This window comes from Myotis daubentonii, chromosome 3 (genome assembly GCF_963259705.1).
Source record: "Myotis daubentonii chromosome 3, mMyoDau2.1, whole genome shotgun sequence".
NCBI lineage: Eukaryota > Metazoa > Chordata > Mammalia > Chiroptera > Vespertilionidae > Myotis > Myotis daubentonii.
The window spans coordinates 188,968,115-188,985,356 of NC_081842.1; the positions used below are offsets into that span (position 1 = coordinate 188,968,115).

The 17,242-nt window shown below is 45.2% G+C and overlaps 1 protein-coding gene across 18 annotated transcripts in view; it reads right to left on the bottom strand.

The window, feature by feature from the left end:
* SCMH1 (Scm polycomb group protein homolog 1) overlaps positions 1 to 11,472 on the bottom strand; it is a 136,786-nt gene extending 125,314 nt beyond the window's left edge. For 7 of the 18 annotated variants that reach the window (XM_059689750.1, XM_059689766.1, XM_059689765.1 and 4 more), the window contains exon 1: positions 11,322 to 11,452. The gene's annotated coding sequence lies outside the window, so the exon portion shown is untranslated. Of the gene's footprint in view, positions 1 to 11,321 lie in introns of all 18 variants that reach the window. The other 11 variants (XM_059689757.1, XM_059689751.1, XM_059689764.1 and 8 more) reach the window with 6 other exon arrangements.
* Between the last annotated feature and the right edge of the window lie 5,770 nt (positions 11,473 to 17,242).

Below are 17,242 nucleotides of genomic sequence, written 5' to 3' on the forward strand. Positions count from 1 at the left end.
TGGGCCTCCAGAAGGTTCATTACTTTCATATTACCACTGTGGCAATTTATTAATGAGCTCAGAGTAAGCAAGATAAATTGAAATGACAGCCCTGGCAACTAACATCTCTTATTTACCACTAGAGCTAGTCCCTCACTAGCAGTGCCATAGATAAAACAATATTTATATAGTATCTTCTAAGAGATACTGCCAATACTGTGACTGCCACTACTGTGACTGGCACTAAGGGAAATCTAAAAAAGTACAGATCCTCATTAGGATAGGCAAAGAATGTGGTCTTTAAAAATAACTCAAAACTGAAAATCACAGATGTCCATTAGAAGTAATGATAAAGGACTCATGTAATTCATCATTTATGGGTTAAATGCCTATCCAGGAGCTAAATGAAGTGCCACTGGAACTCTTCTTGCTTCACCTGGATGCAGGAGGTATTACAACATATGCATAGAATGGAAACTGAGAACCAGTAGTAGGCATTCTAGAAGAAGGTAGGTCTATAAAACTAAAGCTCTACTCCTCCAAAAGTGTTTTTTTTAATATATTTTTATTGATTTCAGAGAGGAAGGGAGAGGGAGAGAGAGAGAGAGAGAGATAGAAACATCAATGATGAGAGAGAATCATTGATCAGCTGCCTCCTGGAGGCCCCCTACTGGGGATCAAGCCTACAACCCTGGCATGTGCCCTTGACTGGAATCGAACCTGGGATCTTTCAGTCCGCAGGCCGACGCTCTATCCACTGAGCCAAACCAGTTAGGACTCCAAAAGTTTTTGAAGGCCCCTTGGTACCAAGGATCCCTACCAATGATTTAAGGCTACTCTCCTGAGATAAAGGCAAATCATAAGTTGTAAACTTTGTAGTGCAACTAGACACAAATATGATTTAAAAGAAGAAAGAGAAATGGCATGAAATCCTAGCGATACAGATACCACATACACTCACCATCTTTCACTAATGACTATAGTACCTCCACGTTAACACCCATTTTGGCTTCTTAGGGCTGGCATTAACAAAGTACCATATATTGGATGTAATAAACAGAAATTTATCCTCTCATAGTTCTAGAGGCTAGAAGTCTGAAATAAAAGTGTTGCAGGGTCATGTTCTCTCTGAAGTCTGCAGGAAAAGATCCTTCCTTGCCTCTTTCAGCTTCTGGTAGCCCCAGGAAACTAATACAGATTTTGGTACTGATGAGTGCTGCTCTAACAAAAACTTAAAAATGAGGAAGTAGCTTTGGATCTGAATAATAAGTAGAGGATTGATAGAGAAAACCTAGACTGCACTGAAGAGATGGTAGGCAGAAATATGAACACTAAAGGTGCTTCTAAGTGAGCCTTTAAAAGGAAATGATGAGCATGTTATTAGATACTGGAAGAAAGACACTTCTTGTAACAGTGGCAAAAAACTTGTCTGAATTGTGTTCAGTCATTGAGTGAACTTTTATGTGATGAACTTAAGATATTTAGTTGAGGAAATTCTAAGAAAATTGTTCACATTGTGATCTACTTTTTCCTTGGTGCTTATAGTAAAATATGAGAAGAGATAAACTGTTAAGTAAAAAGGACGCAGCACTTGGTGATTTGGAAAATTCTCTGCCTATCCAGACAGACAGCGTGCTCTGAAGACAGGGCCAAGGGTGTGGCTGGACAATCATTTGTCTGACTCATGGATATAATCAACCACTACAGAAGTTAGAAATAGATATGGTATATACACATGGTTACCCAGGAAAAATCAAAATAGAGATATGGTTATATATACATGATTACCCAGGAAAGATCTGCAGAGGACCCTCTTGTCAAATGGTTTGGGCCCCATGAGTTATATGAGAGACTGACAAGGTTTTTGAGAATTTCATACCAGCAGAAGTGCTTCCAGCCTGGACTGAAAGGGAGAGAGAAGAAAACAAAATAAAGGAAGAATAACACCAGGGGCAGCACCACAGATGACTGAACCACTGGGATCCTCTTGATCTAAAAGGGTGGGGCTGTCCCAGCAGGCCAGAGGACAGAGCATCCAGACAGGATTATCCCAAGCCTTGCAATTAAACGGAATTTGCCCCATGGGTGGAATTTGCTTTAGACTAGCAACCATTTTATTGCTTCCATTTTCTCTCTTTCCTAACGGAAATAACTTTCCTATTCCTGTGCTACCATTATACCTTGGAAGCAGATAAGTTGTTTTCTAGGTTTCACAGATCCACAAATGGAGAATTTTCCCCTCATATAGACCATACCAGAGTTCCACCCATACCTTATTTAGATTATTTAGAACAGCGGTTCTCAACCCCTTTGGCGGTCAAATGACCCTTTCACAGGGGTCACCTAAGACCATCCTGCATATCAGATATTTACATTATGATTCATAACAGTAGCAACATTACAGTTATGAAGTAGCAACAAAAATAATTTTATGGTTGGGTCACACATGAGGAACTATATTTAAAGGGCCAGAAGGTTGAGAACCACTGATTTAGAAGATGAGATTTTTGAGTTAATTACATTTACATGAGATTCTGGACCTTAATGTTAGACTATGTTAAGACCTTGGGGAATGTTGGGATAAAGTAAATGACTTTTGCACATGGGAAGGACCATGAATGAATTGAGGGGACAGGGCAAAGGGTAGACTGGTATGTGTTGATCTGTGTTCCCCAAACGGTATACTCTTGAAACCTGTGAATGTCCTAGATGGTGATGTGCTCTGATTCCATGGAGAGAGAGGACAAGGAAGCTTTGGGTTCGGGACTCTCCCAGACTTCACCCTTTGTGTTTCTTCTTTTGGCTGTTTCTGATTTGTATTCTTTATAATAAACCTGTATGGCACTTTCTTGAGTTCTTTGAGTTGTTCTAGTGAATTATTAAGCCCACGGGGTGGGGAAGTGGGGGTGGGGGGTGGGGGAGAGGGAGGTATAAGAACCCTTCAGACTTGTAGTTATGGCATGCTATACAGAGTTGGTATGCTTTAGGTATACTCTGGAGTAAGACATATCTACACTAATAAAAGAGAAAAATGGTAATTGGCGTACGACGATACCCTTTTCATTGGCTAATCAGGGCTATATGCAAATTAACTGCCAACTAACAGCCATGATCGGAGAATCAGGTGCCTTTTCCGCCCTGGCCAGTGATAGCAGGAAGTAGGGGTGGAGCCAGCGATGGGAGCTGGGCACGGTCGAAGCTGGCAGTCCCAGGAGCTAGGGGCCCCTTGACTGGGCCTAAAGCAGAGCCCACGATCGCGGGGCCGCTGCAGCTGTGGTTCCCCGCTGCCCGGGCCGAACGCCTCAGCCAGAGGCATCCTGCAGGGGCAGGGGCGGAGCCCGCGTGATCGCAGCACCCCCCACTGCCACTGCAGGTCCCTGCTGCCTGGGCCGGACGCCTAGGCCAGAGGCATCAGGCCTGGGCTGGGGGCAGAACCAGTGATGGGGGGAAATGAGGGTCCCCTGCCCAGGCCTGACACCTCTGTCAGAGGCGTCAGGCCTGGGCAAGGGGCCGATCCTGTGATTGGAGGGTGATGGGGGTCAACGCCTGAGGGCTCCCACGCCTGAGGGCTCCCAGTATGTGAGAGGGGGCAGGCTGGGCTGAGGGACACTCCCCCCCGCCCCACACCCAGTGCACGAATTTCGTGCACCGGGCCCCTAGTATATATATATAAACAAACAAACAGAAGATGCTGGTTGTTACTTTTATAGTGGATAAATTCTAAAGCAATTTCATGTGCCTTTGTTTTTTTCAGGTACTAAATACATGCCTGATATATAGCAGCCACTCAAATATTTGATGATTCTCCCATCAGATTTCTTGAACCAAGAGTCTAGAGAATCAAATTCCAGTTTTTATGACTCTCTACAAATTTTCCCTTCTTTGGGCCTCAGTTTCTTCATTGAATAATTGACCTAATAGTCACAGAACCTGAGAGTTGTAAGAAATTTTAGTGATTACCTACTGTAGCTCCCACTTGCCTAAATCACAGAACCAGTGAATGGCAGACGAGAACTTGAATTTGGACTCAATCACTAAGCCATAATTCTTTCCACATATCATGCTGCTAATAAGGTCTCTTTCACCTTATTACCTATGAAATATTGGAGATGGAAATACTGGTCTTTAGAATATCATCCAATCCTGAAAATACACTAACAACAGCCTAAGTTCTATCTTTATTGAACAGAAGACATAGAATAAACAAAATTATCAATATTAACCCTAGTTACATTTTAGAGAAATGATAATATAGTCAGCAGAGGATTAAAATCCTTTCAAATGCTTAAAAATAGAGAGGCTCTATTTGAATAGTTTCCCTGACTCCATCTTCTCCATAATTAAATGGAATGATAACTGGCCCACAGAACTGGTAGATTGAATTACTACTATTCTGAGCTATCCACTTATCTACTATCTTGGTATCCCTTACTGTACCTCAGAACACAATGATTTATTGTTGCTGTTGTTATCCAATGGTCTTTTTATAGTATTCTTACTTTATCTGCCTAGAAACTTTCACGCTGACTATTCCTTTCTTTTTGAAACTTAATAATTGCTATTTCTTTGACATTCAAAATACCACTTTCTGAAATAATAAACATGCTTCCCTAAATAATAATGCATGTTAAGTTTTATAAATGCGTTCTGCTGTGGGGAGCTGGCATGGCCATGGCATACTCAGCCCTAGGGCCCCTTATGGGCCATGCCAGCTCAGCCTGGTTCAGTGACCCTGAGTGGGGGTGGTGAAAGGCTTAGAAAAGACAGACATGAGAATGAAAGCTGGGTCTCGGTGGACAGCGCCAGCACCCACAAGCCATGTCTTTATTTTATAGCAGATGCCACGAGGCAAAGTAGGGGCATGATCAAGTTTACATCATTCTTGTGGGTTTCAGTCCTACTTCACTACATGCACCTGAACTCTATCACTCAGGCACGTGGGGCCACGTGTTCGGATTATAGGTTCAAGCTTACACCTATAGCTGTTGGCTAATTGTGCTGGGAAGGCTCTGCCCTCCAAGCTGGACTTGCACGTGGCCACGAGAGGACTGTGCCCTCTCATTAGTCCAAGGCTTGAACCTGTCCAAAACACTGTAACCGCGCCCCATATTCTGCCATTTGCTTTATTCACGCAACTTTTATGTGTGATATTCACCCAAGTTACTATATAGGTCTAGTTTATGTATTTTCATTATTGTATGCATTTCTATTAGGTAAATACATCGTAATATTTTCATTATTTTATTGATAGACATTTGGACTAGTTTGAATTTTCTGCTATAATAGTGTTGTATGAATATTTTTTAAAGATTTTAAATTGATTTTGAGAGAGAGAGAGAGAGAGAGAGAGAGAGAGAGAGAGAGAGAGAGAGAACACTGAAGTGAGAGTGAAACATTGCAACCTGGGCATATGCCCTGACCAGAAATTTAACTGCAACTTTTCGGTGCAGAAGACAATACCCAACCAACTGAGCCACATGGCCAGGGCTGATGAATAATTTTGTATGTCTCTTTATACATATATTGGAGACTAATTTAATCCGGTTTGGAGACTTTCCAGAAGTCTCTAGAGGCACCTGAAGATAAGACAGAACATCAAAAAATTAGGGTTGGAAGTCTAACATTCTAAACCAGTGATGGTGAACCTTTTGAGCTTGGCGTGTCAGCATTTTGAAAAACCCTAACTTAACTCTGGTGCCGTGTCACATATAGAAATTTTTTGATATTTGAAACCATAGTAAAACAAAGATTTATATTTTTGATATTTATTTTATATATTTAAATGCCATTTAACAAAGAAAAATCAACCAAAAAATGAGTTCGCATGTCACCTCTGACACGCATGTCATAGGTTCGCCATCACTGTTCTAAACCCTCTAAGACAAATGGTTGTCTGTTCTCCACTCAAATATCTCCAAGAACAAGTATGCTGGCTCTCATGTTTTCTATAACACTTTACAAGATATAATGACTAAAATAGCCTTTATTTATGTTTGAATATCCCAGAGGAAATTCAATGTAAGTATGAATAAAAGCAATTATAATAAATAAGAAACCACTTAGAGATGTGCCTATAATACATCAATGAGCAACAGACAGTGATTAAAATGAATATACAATATGTACATACTTTAATTTTAAAAGCTAACAAGCTATTATGTAACACATAATACAGAAGGGGAAAAAATAATGCTGCAGCCTTTATATGCTTCAAAATTTAAGGAGCCCTGGCTAGTGTGGCTCAGTTGATTGAAGCATCGTCCCATACACCAGAAAGTGGTGGGTTTGATTCCCAGGAATTAAGGATCAGAGAAGCAAAGTGACCAGCCCTGGGTTCTTTAATAAGAAACCCAGGCTTCTTTACAAATCTAAGTCACTATGGTAGTATAAAAAAAGAACTTGAAATCAGAGCATCTTTAGTCACTTTCTACCAGTGATATCTTTTATGTTTCTTAACTCCACTAAGCCTATCTACCAAACAAGGTTAATGCAAAGATTAAACTATAAAACAAATCTTAGCACTTATTTTAAAAAAAAATTTTATTGATTTCAGAGAGGAAAGGAGAGGGAGAGAGGGATAGAAACATCAATGATGAGAGAATCATTGATTGGCTGCCTCCTGCACCCCCATATTGGTGATCGAGCCTGCAACCCAGGCATGTGCCCTTGGCTGGAATCGAACCTGGGACCCTTCAGTCTGCAAGCCAACACTCTATCTACTGAGCCAAACCAGCTAGGGCTTTTTTTTTTTTTTAAATAATATATGTTTTTATTGATTTCAGAGAGGAAGGGAGAGGGAGAGAGAGATGGAAACATCGATGAGAATCACTGATTGGCTGCCTCCTGCAAGCCCCACACTGGGGATCAAGCCTGCAACCCAGGCATGTGCCCTGACCAGGAATTGAACCGTGACCTCCAGGTTCTTAGGTCAATGCTCAACCACTGAAACACACTGGCCAGGCTTAGCACTTATGTTTTTAACCTAAACTTGGCCTACATAGAAACATTTCTGAATGTGAAATGTCTTCCTTGGTTTTAATCAATGCTTAAAAATTTTACAGTTAGGAAACAGGTAGTGAGAGAGGATGTACTATCTATACCTCCCTGGTATATCTAGAATCAAGTCCAAACTCCTTAGTTTCAGGTCTTTAATACGATGGCCCCAGCCCATCTCCTTAGCCACATTTCTCACAACTGAGTTACACAAATACAATACTCAAACCTATGGCGACTAACATTTTTTAACAAACATACTTTCCCTACTTGGTATCTTCACCTAAATCATTAAATCTATTGAAATTTGTTCTCCAAGACCCAAATGAAATTCATCTTGAGTGTGATGTCTAACCTTGTTTCCAAATGTTGAAAATGATGGCTCCCTCCTCTGAATTCCTATATCACTTTGCTTTTATCTCCCGTAAAGTACTTATTGCCTTATAATTTAGGTTGAGCATGAAAAAAATCTTTCTCCCAGCAGAGGTGAAGTCCCCTAAAGGTAGTTGGAAGAGAACTAACATTTTAACAAAGCACCAACTGCTTCTCTAGTAATTACACACACACACACACACATTATTTTTATAATCTTTGTGAGATCCTATGAAGTAGCAATTTATTTTTTAAAGATGAGGACACTGAAAGTCGCAGAGGTTAAACAATTTGCTTATAGTCCTAAGGCCAGTAAGTGACATAGTCCAGATCAGGGGTCCTCAAACTACGGCCCACGGGCCACATGCAAATACAAATATTGTATTTGTTCCCGTTTTGTTTTTTTTACTTCAAAATAAGATATGTGCAGTGTGCATAGGAATTTGTCCATAGTTTTTTTTTTAAACTATAGTCCGGCCCTCCAACCGTCTGAGGGACAGTGAACTGGCGCCGTTTAAAAAGTTTGAGGACCCCTGGTCCAGATAGATCTGATTGTTTCCTATCTACCCACTGATCATCAGTAAAAAACCTCCATTGCCTTTGCCATTAAGTATTGGCAGAAAAGATTTGATATAGAGTATTTGCCCTCCTGTTTTCCAAGATCAAGAACAGACTCTTCAGAGCAAACAGAGTGATTAACATGAGTCCCAAATAAAGATGAAGAGATCAGAAGTCTGCTTCCAGGAAAGAAAAGTAAAAACAAAAACAAAAAAAAAACACACCACTTTATTCTTCTACTCTTGTGTTTAAAAACTCCTCCTCCTTTGAGGTTTATGCCATCTGGCTATATCAATACCCTTCTCATCTGTTATCTACCACCCTCTCAATGAATCACCTATATTCACTGCACCTGGGTCACAATATTCTCTCTTCCCCACATTCTAATCTAGCATCTTAAATCACTTCACAATCCACACAGAAGACTCATTTAATAAAAGAGCCTCAGAGTTCCTTGTCAAACTCAGCTTCACTGACCTTCACCTCTGCTGTACTTCAGCTACCCACACAGAGACCTATAACAGCTCCATATCAGACAATTTAGCTCCAATATTCCACTTTCTGACCAAAACCTCCTTTTTTTCTAACTTACTTCCACCACATTTACTCATTGACCTAACTCAAGAACTCACAAAATCTTCAAGTCCAAAAGTAAATTCATCATCCAGTTTCCTGTCTCAGTTAATGTCACCACTATCCACCTAGTCACCCTGACAAAAAACCTGGGTAATCATGCTGGACTCCTCACTCTGTCATCTGCATATCCAATCAGTCATAAAGCCTCCATTCCTTTCTCCTCATCCCTGTGATCACATTTCAAAGATGTTATTCAACCATGTCTGATAAAAACCTTTCAGTGATTTAAAAAATATCCCTCACTAAATTAATTTCAAGATACTCATTCATGCAAACTCTACCATGATATGGTCTCTGCCTGTATTTCTAGCCTCACAATTTACCACTTATGTCTTCACTGTTATACTCTTAGCAGTCCCAAACTGCTTGTGATTATCCATGCAAGCTATTCCTTTCCTCACATTGATGACTTTCCTCAAGCTGTTTTCTCTGTTTGAAGCACACGTTTCATTCATCTTTGCCTGACTTACTCCTACTTAACATTTAAGATTTGGGTCAGGTATCATCTGTTCCCAAAGTCCTAGGCTAGCACTCTAACCTTGAGCACTATATGCGTAGCTCTTACCTCTTATTCTGAGATAACCTATTTTAGCATTTAGCACTAAGATTGGAAACGTATCTTATTCTTATTTGCAGATCCAGCTAAACACAATACATGGCATAGTGCCTGATGCAACAGTAGATGCATAAATGTAAAGGTTAGAACACGTTCAACTTAAATTTTCAGTGGGATATTCACACCAGTTCTTTCTCATAGTTTTTAGGATTTCCTACTACTAACTCCAAGTCCTTTGAAGGGAAGGAACCAGAGCCTTTCCTGGGTCTGTACAGGTATGTACAGAATGATGTTAAACAAATTTTCATCCAACCTACATACCAGAAATCAAAAGCTGACACGTATACTACAAACTTCAAAACCACTAAACAACTTTAAAAATGAACACGTATGAATAAGGATAAAGAACCAATTCTGACTGCTGGTATGTACCTGTCTATGTTATGGAAACAGCAAAACGTTGCTTAGAACTAGAACGGGGTCCCAGATACAAGAACTTGGCATTTTATCTACAAGGCCATCACAGCTCTTCTGAGCTTAAAAATTACTAACCAACAGGCATGCTTAGGCAGGAGTTTAAGACCTTGGTAAAAGACCCTTTTTGAAAACTTAACCCCATACCAAGGCTAAGTAATGAAAAAGCAAGTAAAAATCAACGCTGGTCAGTGAGCAACAAAAAACCTTTTTCATAGTCATTCTGGGCCTTCTGCTGGCAGTTAGAAATAGAGCATAAAGTTCAATATAATAAAGCATTTCCCTTTCCAACTAAATATTCAATTGCAGTTCGGCACCAACTAGGTTTCAATCCTTTTTCAGAGTAAAAAAATTAAACTCTTCTATTTGCATGGTGCATTGCGACACTTTGATGTACATTCGCTCATTTAATCAAGTATTTATAGACATTTAAAAAATGAGGGAAAACCCAACATTTCCCACAAAATAGAATGTCTTTAATTTGTTTGAACAAACAGTACTAGATGTGCCCCCCCCCTTTTTTTTAAAGATCAAAACAGCACAGAAATGAGGAAGGAACTAGAGCATTTTTATTTAAACAGGTCAACCCTTGGCGCCAAGGAGCTTCTTGGAGAAACTTAACACTTGCTCATCCACATTAAGAAGCCCTCCTCAAAGGGGATATCGGCAAACTGCAGATTTCAGAGGAGGGATCCGAGCACCACAACGTATAATAACCGCGGGAAGGAACTGGAATGAGCGAGGACATGAGTCCAGGAATATGACTGTTATCTCCAGGTATCTTGCAGAGTGTCCACAAGGAAAAGGGTTTCCTTGGGGAGAGACTCGTTTCCCATCACTGGAGGAAGTGTAAAAACAGGTGGGTCGACATAACACGGCAGGGTTTGGGAATTTTCAAAGCTACGTGGGCGTGGGATGGGAGAAAGGGACCCCAGACGACCTTTCACTCCCCGTCCAGTCTGGAGGTGTTCTGGGCTTCGGCCATCTCCTGGAAACGCTGTCATTCCTCTCAGGGCTGGCCCACAGCACTGGCAGGTGTCCGGCCCTCCGGCACCTTGCTCACCTGGGTGCCCAGCGCCCCACCCCCACCCCCTGGTCGGCGGCACGAAACTTACACTCCCCGCCGGCGTCCAGCGCCACGGTGAGTTGTCGGCGCAGCTCCCGCCGCTGGACCAGCCGGGAGGACGCGGCGGACAGCTCCGGGCCCCTCGCACCTCCGACCTCGGTCCTCGGCCCGGGCCGGACCCGGACCCGGACCCACGGCATCTCTCGGCTCTGGCGTCCGCGCGGACCCACAGACGCGGCGCGCAGACTGACAACCGCTCTGACTCCCCGCGCTCGGCTCAAAGCCGACCCCAGCCCCTCGGGCCTGGGCAGCGCGGCTCTCGCACCCACCGCCCCACGATGCCGAACCTCCAAAGGTCCCTCTGTCCTTGGGTTCCCCGGGCCGGGACCCCCTGCTGCGTCAGGCCGCCGGCGGGACACGGGGACCCGCCGGCCCGGCCGCGGATGCAGAACCGGCCACCGGGCTCCGGGCCGCGCTGACGAGGTGGGCAAGGGCCGCGACCGCGCTCGGACCACCGACAGGCCGACTGGCCCCGACAGACACAGCCAGACAGCCGGGTCCGGAGGGGCGGGAGCCGAGGGCCGGCAGGTCCTGCCGCCGCCTCCCCGCCCTGGCGGGCCCTGGTCCCCTAGGCCCCTCAGGCAGCGGGCTGTCCCGGCTGGCGGAGGCGGCCGCCGGGGCGCTTACCTGCGGACGCGGGGCCGCACGGGCCGCTCACTCCCTTCCCGCCGCCATGTTTCCCCTGCGCAGGGAGCGACGGAGGACGCGAGAGGGGCGGGTGGGGGCGGCTCCCGAGGGCGGCCGGCGGGCGAGCGGTTGGGGGCTCGATCCGGGCAGCGGCACTGAGGGGGTGGGCGGGGCTGCCTGGGGGCGGGGCGGCGGCTTCCAGGCCCCGCCCCTCCCCGCCCGCCGCGAGGTGGCGTGCGCCTGGGCCGTTAGGCGCGCGCGCGGCGGGGGCGGTGGGGGCGGGGCGCTGTGGGGAGGGCCCGCGGGGCGGCCGGTCCCAGCCAGCGCTGGCGGCCTCTCGCCTTCCGCCCGGGGACCCCGGTTCCGGCCTTTGACCCACTGTCCTCGCGGCGCCTCCACTAGGGTAGACCCAGCCCTGAAGAGAGCGAGAGACTCGGGTTCAAGTCCCGGCGCCGCGGGCCCCCCTCCCCGAGGCCACGCGTGGGCCCAGGAGGGAGACGACAGAAACCGAGAGTGGCTGGGTCTCGGCCCCACTGGCCGGCTGACGGGAGGCGCCGCCTCGCTCAGGACCAGCTGCCTGAGGGGTGACCTTGGGCGCGGAACCTCGCACCTCCACCCGGGCCCTCACCTCTGACGAGACCGCACTGAACCCGGAGGAATGGGGGAGGGAGGAGGATAGAATAAGTCCATGCTCGCCAAGCCCCCGGAACCGCGCGGGGATCTAGAAAGTAAATGCCCAGTAAGGATGAGCCCCGCGGTCTTCCATGTCTTTCATAAGCGCACACGGTCGTTTTTTGGCCCGTAGCACCCCTTGCTGCACTCTCCTGGGTGACGGCCCCCTGCACCCCGGGTTGGCCCTGTTTCCGCGGCGAGGAAACCAGCGTGGGAGGTGACGCTACTTGCCCAGGACCCCCCAGCCGAGGGGGCTCGCCTCCAGCCCCGTGGACCTGCGAGGCCGAGCTCTGCCTGCAGGGAGGGGCCGCCGGCTGTTCGGGAGGCCAGAGGGGGCCCCCCGGGTCAGACAGATCCACCTTAGCTCTCCAGCGAGTCTGCAAGGGGGAGCTGACTTCAGGCAGAGGAAGGGGTGTTTGCAAAGGCGTGGAGGCCAGATACCGGCTGGTTGGCTGTTGTGACGGGTGGAGTGGGAGTAGAGGAGGCACTAGGAGGGGATGCTGCTGAAGATAAGCAGGGAAAAGGCAGCCGGAACGTGGAGGTCCTTGTATGTCTAGGATGACATTGAGTGCCCTGTATGTCTAACTTAGAAATTGTTCTGTAGGCCCGTGGTTTTCATAGTGTGGCCCCAGAACCCCTGGTATCCCTGCATTCCTTCCAGGAGTCAGTGAGCTCAAAATTAATGTTTTAACAATGTTAAACATGTGCCTCATTTTCCGGCCTCATTCTCTCACTAATGTAAGTGAGGTTTTCCACAGAATATAGGACATAAGATATTGCAACAGATTAAATGCAGAAACGGATAGTAGAATCCAGCTGCCTTTTGTAAAGCCAGGTGTTAAAGAGATTTACACAAATGTATGGCACCACTCTTCTCATTAATATTTTATTTTATGAAACACTAGAGGCCCTGTGCACGGATTCGTGCACTGGTGAGGCCCTTCGGCCTGGCCTGCTGGGATTGGGCCAAAACCAGCTCTCTGACATCCTCCAAGGGGTTCCGGATTTTGAGAGGTGGTTCTCCAGTGACGCACCCTGGAATCAGGCTCACTCCTCTCTGGTTCCAGGTGCATCACCAGAGAACTGCTGCTGCCAAGTGACAGCAGCTGGCAGTTTTTGCGTTGAGCGTCTGCCCCCTGGTGGTCAGGGAGCATCATAGTTACTGGCCAGTCGGCCGGTCACTTAGGCTTTTATATATATAGATATTTTCATTAAAGTGCATTTATGATAACATCAATGGGTTTGTTTATTGTAAATTTTAAATGAATTAATAAAGTTTTAGAAATTTCTGTCTTAATTTTTAAAAAAATATATTTTTATTGATTTCAGAGATGAAGGGAGAGAGGGAGAGAAACATCAATGATGAGAGAGAATCATTCATTGGTCAGCTGCCTCCTGTAAGCCCCCTACTGGGAATCGAGCCTGAAACCCAGGCATGTGCCCTTGGCCAGAGTCGAACCCAGGACTCTTCAGTCCACAGGCCAGTGCTCTATCCACTTAGCCAAACTGGCTAGAGCAGTTTTAATTTCTAATATGGTAAATATTGATAGAAGTAACTAAGTGCACATAAAAAAGCTCTTCGGGGTCCTCAATTTTTAAGAATGGAAAGATGTCTGGAGACCAACAGGTTTCTGAATACCTGGCAGGGGTGGGGAACCTTTTTTCTGCCAGGAGCCATTTGGATATTTACTAGTATAACATCATTCTCAGGCCATACAAAATTGTCAACTTAAAAATTAGCCTGTTATATTTGGTCAAACAATTAACTCACCCCTAAAGCTTTGGCAGGGCCAGACCAAATGATTTCTCAGGCTGGATGTCCCCCCACCCCTGTTGAAAATAAGTAGCTATTGAAGTTTTAAGTTGGGGAGTGACTTAAGCAGAAAGAACTTTCAAGATCCAAGTCAGGCCTTGAGGGTTGCATTCACAAGGCACAGGGATTGCAGGCAGAATTAAGGGATTCTTAAAATTTTAGCTATCCAATTTTATCTAGCTACCCCGCAGAAAGCACAAATGACAATCACAACACTCTGTAATCTTTGGAGGGTTGAGATAGTAGACACTTTTTGTTATCCATAGTAGATTCAACTGTTGAGCCTGAAAATATAGGCTTTTTCTCAGAAACAAGCAGGAAAGTGCAGGGCTGGTGAACAGCAGAGCTAGGACCCAGCTCACCCTGGATATTTTATTCCTAATTTTGTATCACCTCACCATCTGACAGGTGATGGGCTGATAAAGCACTAAGATGGGTGTTTTATTCCTTTATTTCCATTCATTCCTGTGTAGTGAGGATTATACTTGGTTGTGGATGCTGTCACTCTTTCTGACCCTAGCACACTGTTACCTCTCCTCATTGCCCATTTTCTGAGAACCAGTCAAGTCCAGGCAAACGAGAGGAAAGGAAGAGGTTGCCCATAATAGGGTGAGTGGGTGTGGGAATCCTGGCAGAGGTCCTCAAAGCTACCCAGCCCAGAGTATCCTTCACATACTTCTAGGGCTCTTCAGGCATTGAGAAGGAAAAGAGTTGTATCAACGCCTCTGCTGTCTGGAAAACTGCCTTTGAAGAGCAGTTCCCCCAAAGTGCTGAGTATGTGTTCCTTTCACATTAACAAAAAAATGTGTCCATAGCAGATGAAAGCACTTTTTATTAAACTTGAAAACAACATGAGGTTTTATAAATGAAGCACAAGAAAAAATGATGCAGTCAAGAGATGGGGGTAAACATGAGATGTATGAGGCTGCTGCTGGTGTAACAGCATATTATTTTATGGCAATTTTTTATAAGTAGCAAGAGTATACTCTAAAATAAGAAGTATAGTATAGTAAATACATAAACCAGTAACAGTCATTTATTATTATTATCTAGTATATACTTATATAATTGTATGTGCTATGCTTTTATACACCTGGCAACAAGTAGGTTTGTTTACACCAGCATCATCACAAACACATGAGTAATGCCTATGTTTCAACAGCTATAAAATCACTAAGCAATAGGAATTTTTTTTAGTTTCATTGTAATCTTACTAGTGGCCTGGTGTTTGAATTCTTGCACATTGAAAGGAAATTAATTAGAAGAAATATTTAAATATCACTATTCACCCTTTCTCTATAATAGACGTGCCACCCAAATTCACGATCAACAAATGACAGATTGAAACACACATGTGATTGGCACCAACGAGAGCTTTATATGTATAGCCTACAGGCCCAGTGTACAAAATTCGTGCATGGAAGGAGGTCCCCTCAGCCCAGACTGCACCCTCTCCAATCCAGGACCCCTTGAGGGATGGACCGGGCCTAAACCGGCAGTCAGACATCCCTCTCACAATCCTGGACTGCTGGCTCCTAATGGCTCACCTGCCTGCCTGCTTGGTCGCCCCCAACTGCCCTCCCCTGCCTGCCAGGTTGCCCCCAACTGCCCCCCTCTGCCAGCCTGGTCACCCCCAACTGCCCCCCCCCCACTGGCCTAGTTGCCTCTCACTGCCCCCCTGCCAGCCTAATTTCCCCCAACTGTCTCCCATGCCGGCCTGGTCACCCCCAATTGCACCCCCCCCCACCGGCCTGGTCGACCCTAACTGCCCCCCCTGCTGGCCTGGTCGCCCTCAACTTCCCCCCTTCCGGCCTGGTCCCCCCACGCAGCCTGCTTGTTCAGTTGTTTGGTCATCCCTCACTAACCCCCTTGCTGGCCTGGTCATAGGCAGCCATCTTGTGAGGGTGTGAGGGTTAATTGGCATATTACCTCTTTATTATATAGGATAAGCTTGCTTAATTAGACCTGCTTTCTGATTTAGTTAAACTTTTTCCAGCCCAGTGAAGCACCCCAACTTCTCTTTCAGGTAATTGTCAGCAACACAGCAGTAAATATCAGCACGAAGCAGATTATTATTGTAGATCACGCAGGGAGAACAAAGGGTAAAATATTTAACTGCAGCAGTGTTTGACTATATTCTGCGCAGTGAGAAAACCTGAAGTCATTTTCAAGGTCCACCATTTCTTCTTTTCAGTCGGATCAAGTTTCTAAGCTTTCTAAATCTCCGTTTTCTGGCTAATGAAAAGAAAATAGGATTCTACCGAGTCTCCTATCTACCTACTCCAGGACTTCTGTGAGGATCAAATGAGACGAGGCACGGGAAAATGCTTCACAGACATTTGGTTAACGTGCAAAATGTTTGCACCTGGCTATAAAGCAAGTTGTGCTCCTGGGCTGAAGAAACTGCAGGGAGGCTAGTGGCCACTAGGGAGATGCATTTGGGATTTTGATATGTATGCTAGTGGCCGCTGGGCATTGCTACATGATGTCATTACCCAGCGCCCACAGCAACCATTTTGGGCTGGGCTGGGCTGTGGGCTGCATTTTGTGCCATGGGGTCTCAGCAGCATAGGCTGCGATTTGGTGGAGTGTTACTCCAGGGTGGTGGTGGGGCCTGTGTCCCACTTGGGGGAAGCTAAGTGTTGGTTTGTGGGTGCCAGGTCCACGGTGCTGTTTCTTTGTGCTTGTCATGGTAGCTCCTGCATTGAGCATCTGTCCCCTGGTGGTCAGTGCATGTCATAGCGACCAGTTGGATGGTTGGACACTTAGCATATTCATCTTTTATATGTATAGATGGGACCACTGGTGTATATTTGGTCCCTTGTTGATCAAAACGTCGTTATGTGGTACATGACTGCAAAGGTTTTATTGGAATTCAGCCAGGCCTTCTATGGCTGTTTTTGTGCTACAGTGTGCCTTATATTTTTCAAAGCCTATATAATATTTGTCTTCTGGCAACACACAAAAAATTTGCTGACCCCTCATCTAGAGCTACATGTAATAACATGAAAATATCTTAGAAACACGTTGAACAAAAATAATAAGTGGTATGATGCCACATATAACACTTAAAAATAAGCAAAACAATACCAATTTTGTGTAGGGCACATGTACACATGTAATAAAAGTATAAAGACATTCATGGAAACATGGCTCCCTCCATCTCATCAACAGAGAATCTTTCTCACATTAAATCCCCCTCACTTTTTGAATCTCTCAAATATCCCTGTCTTCAATCAGTCAGAAAAAAAAAATCAGCTTTTAAGACATTTATAAGTAGGATCAGGTCCACCCAGATTAACTCCCTACTTAAGGGCGACTGTGCCATATAACAAACTAATCATAGAAGTAAAATTAATCATATTCACTGTCCCAGGGTTAGGCAGGATGTGTACACCAGTGGCCAGGAAACTTGGGAGTCATCTTAGAATTCTGC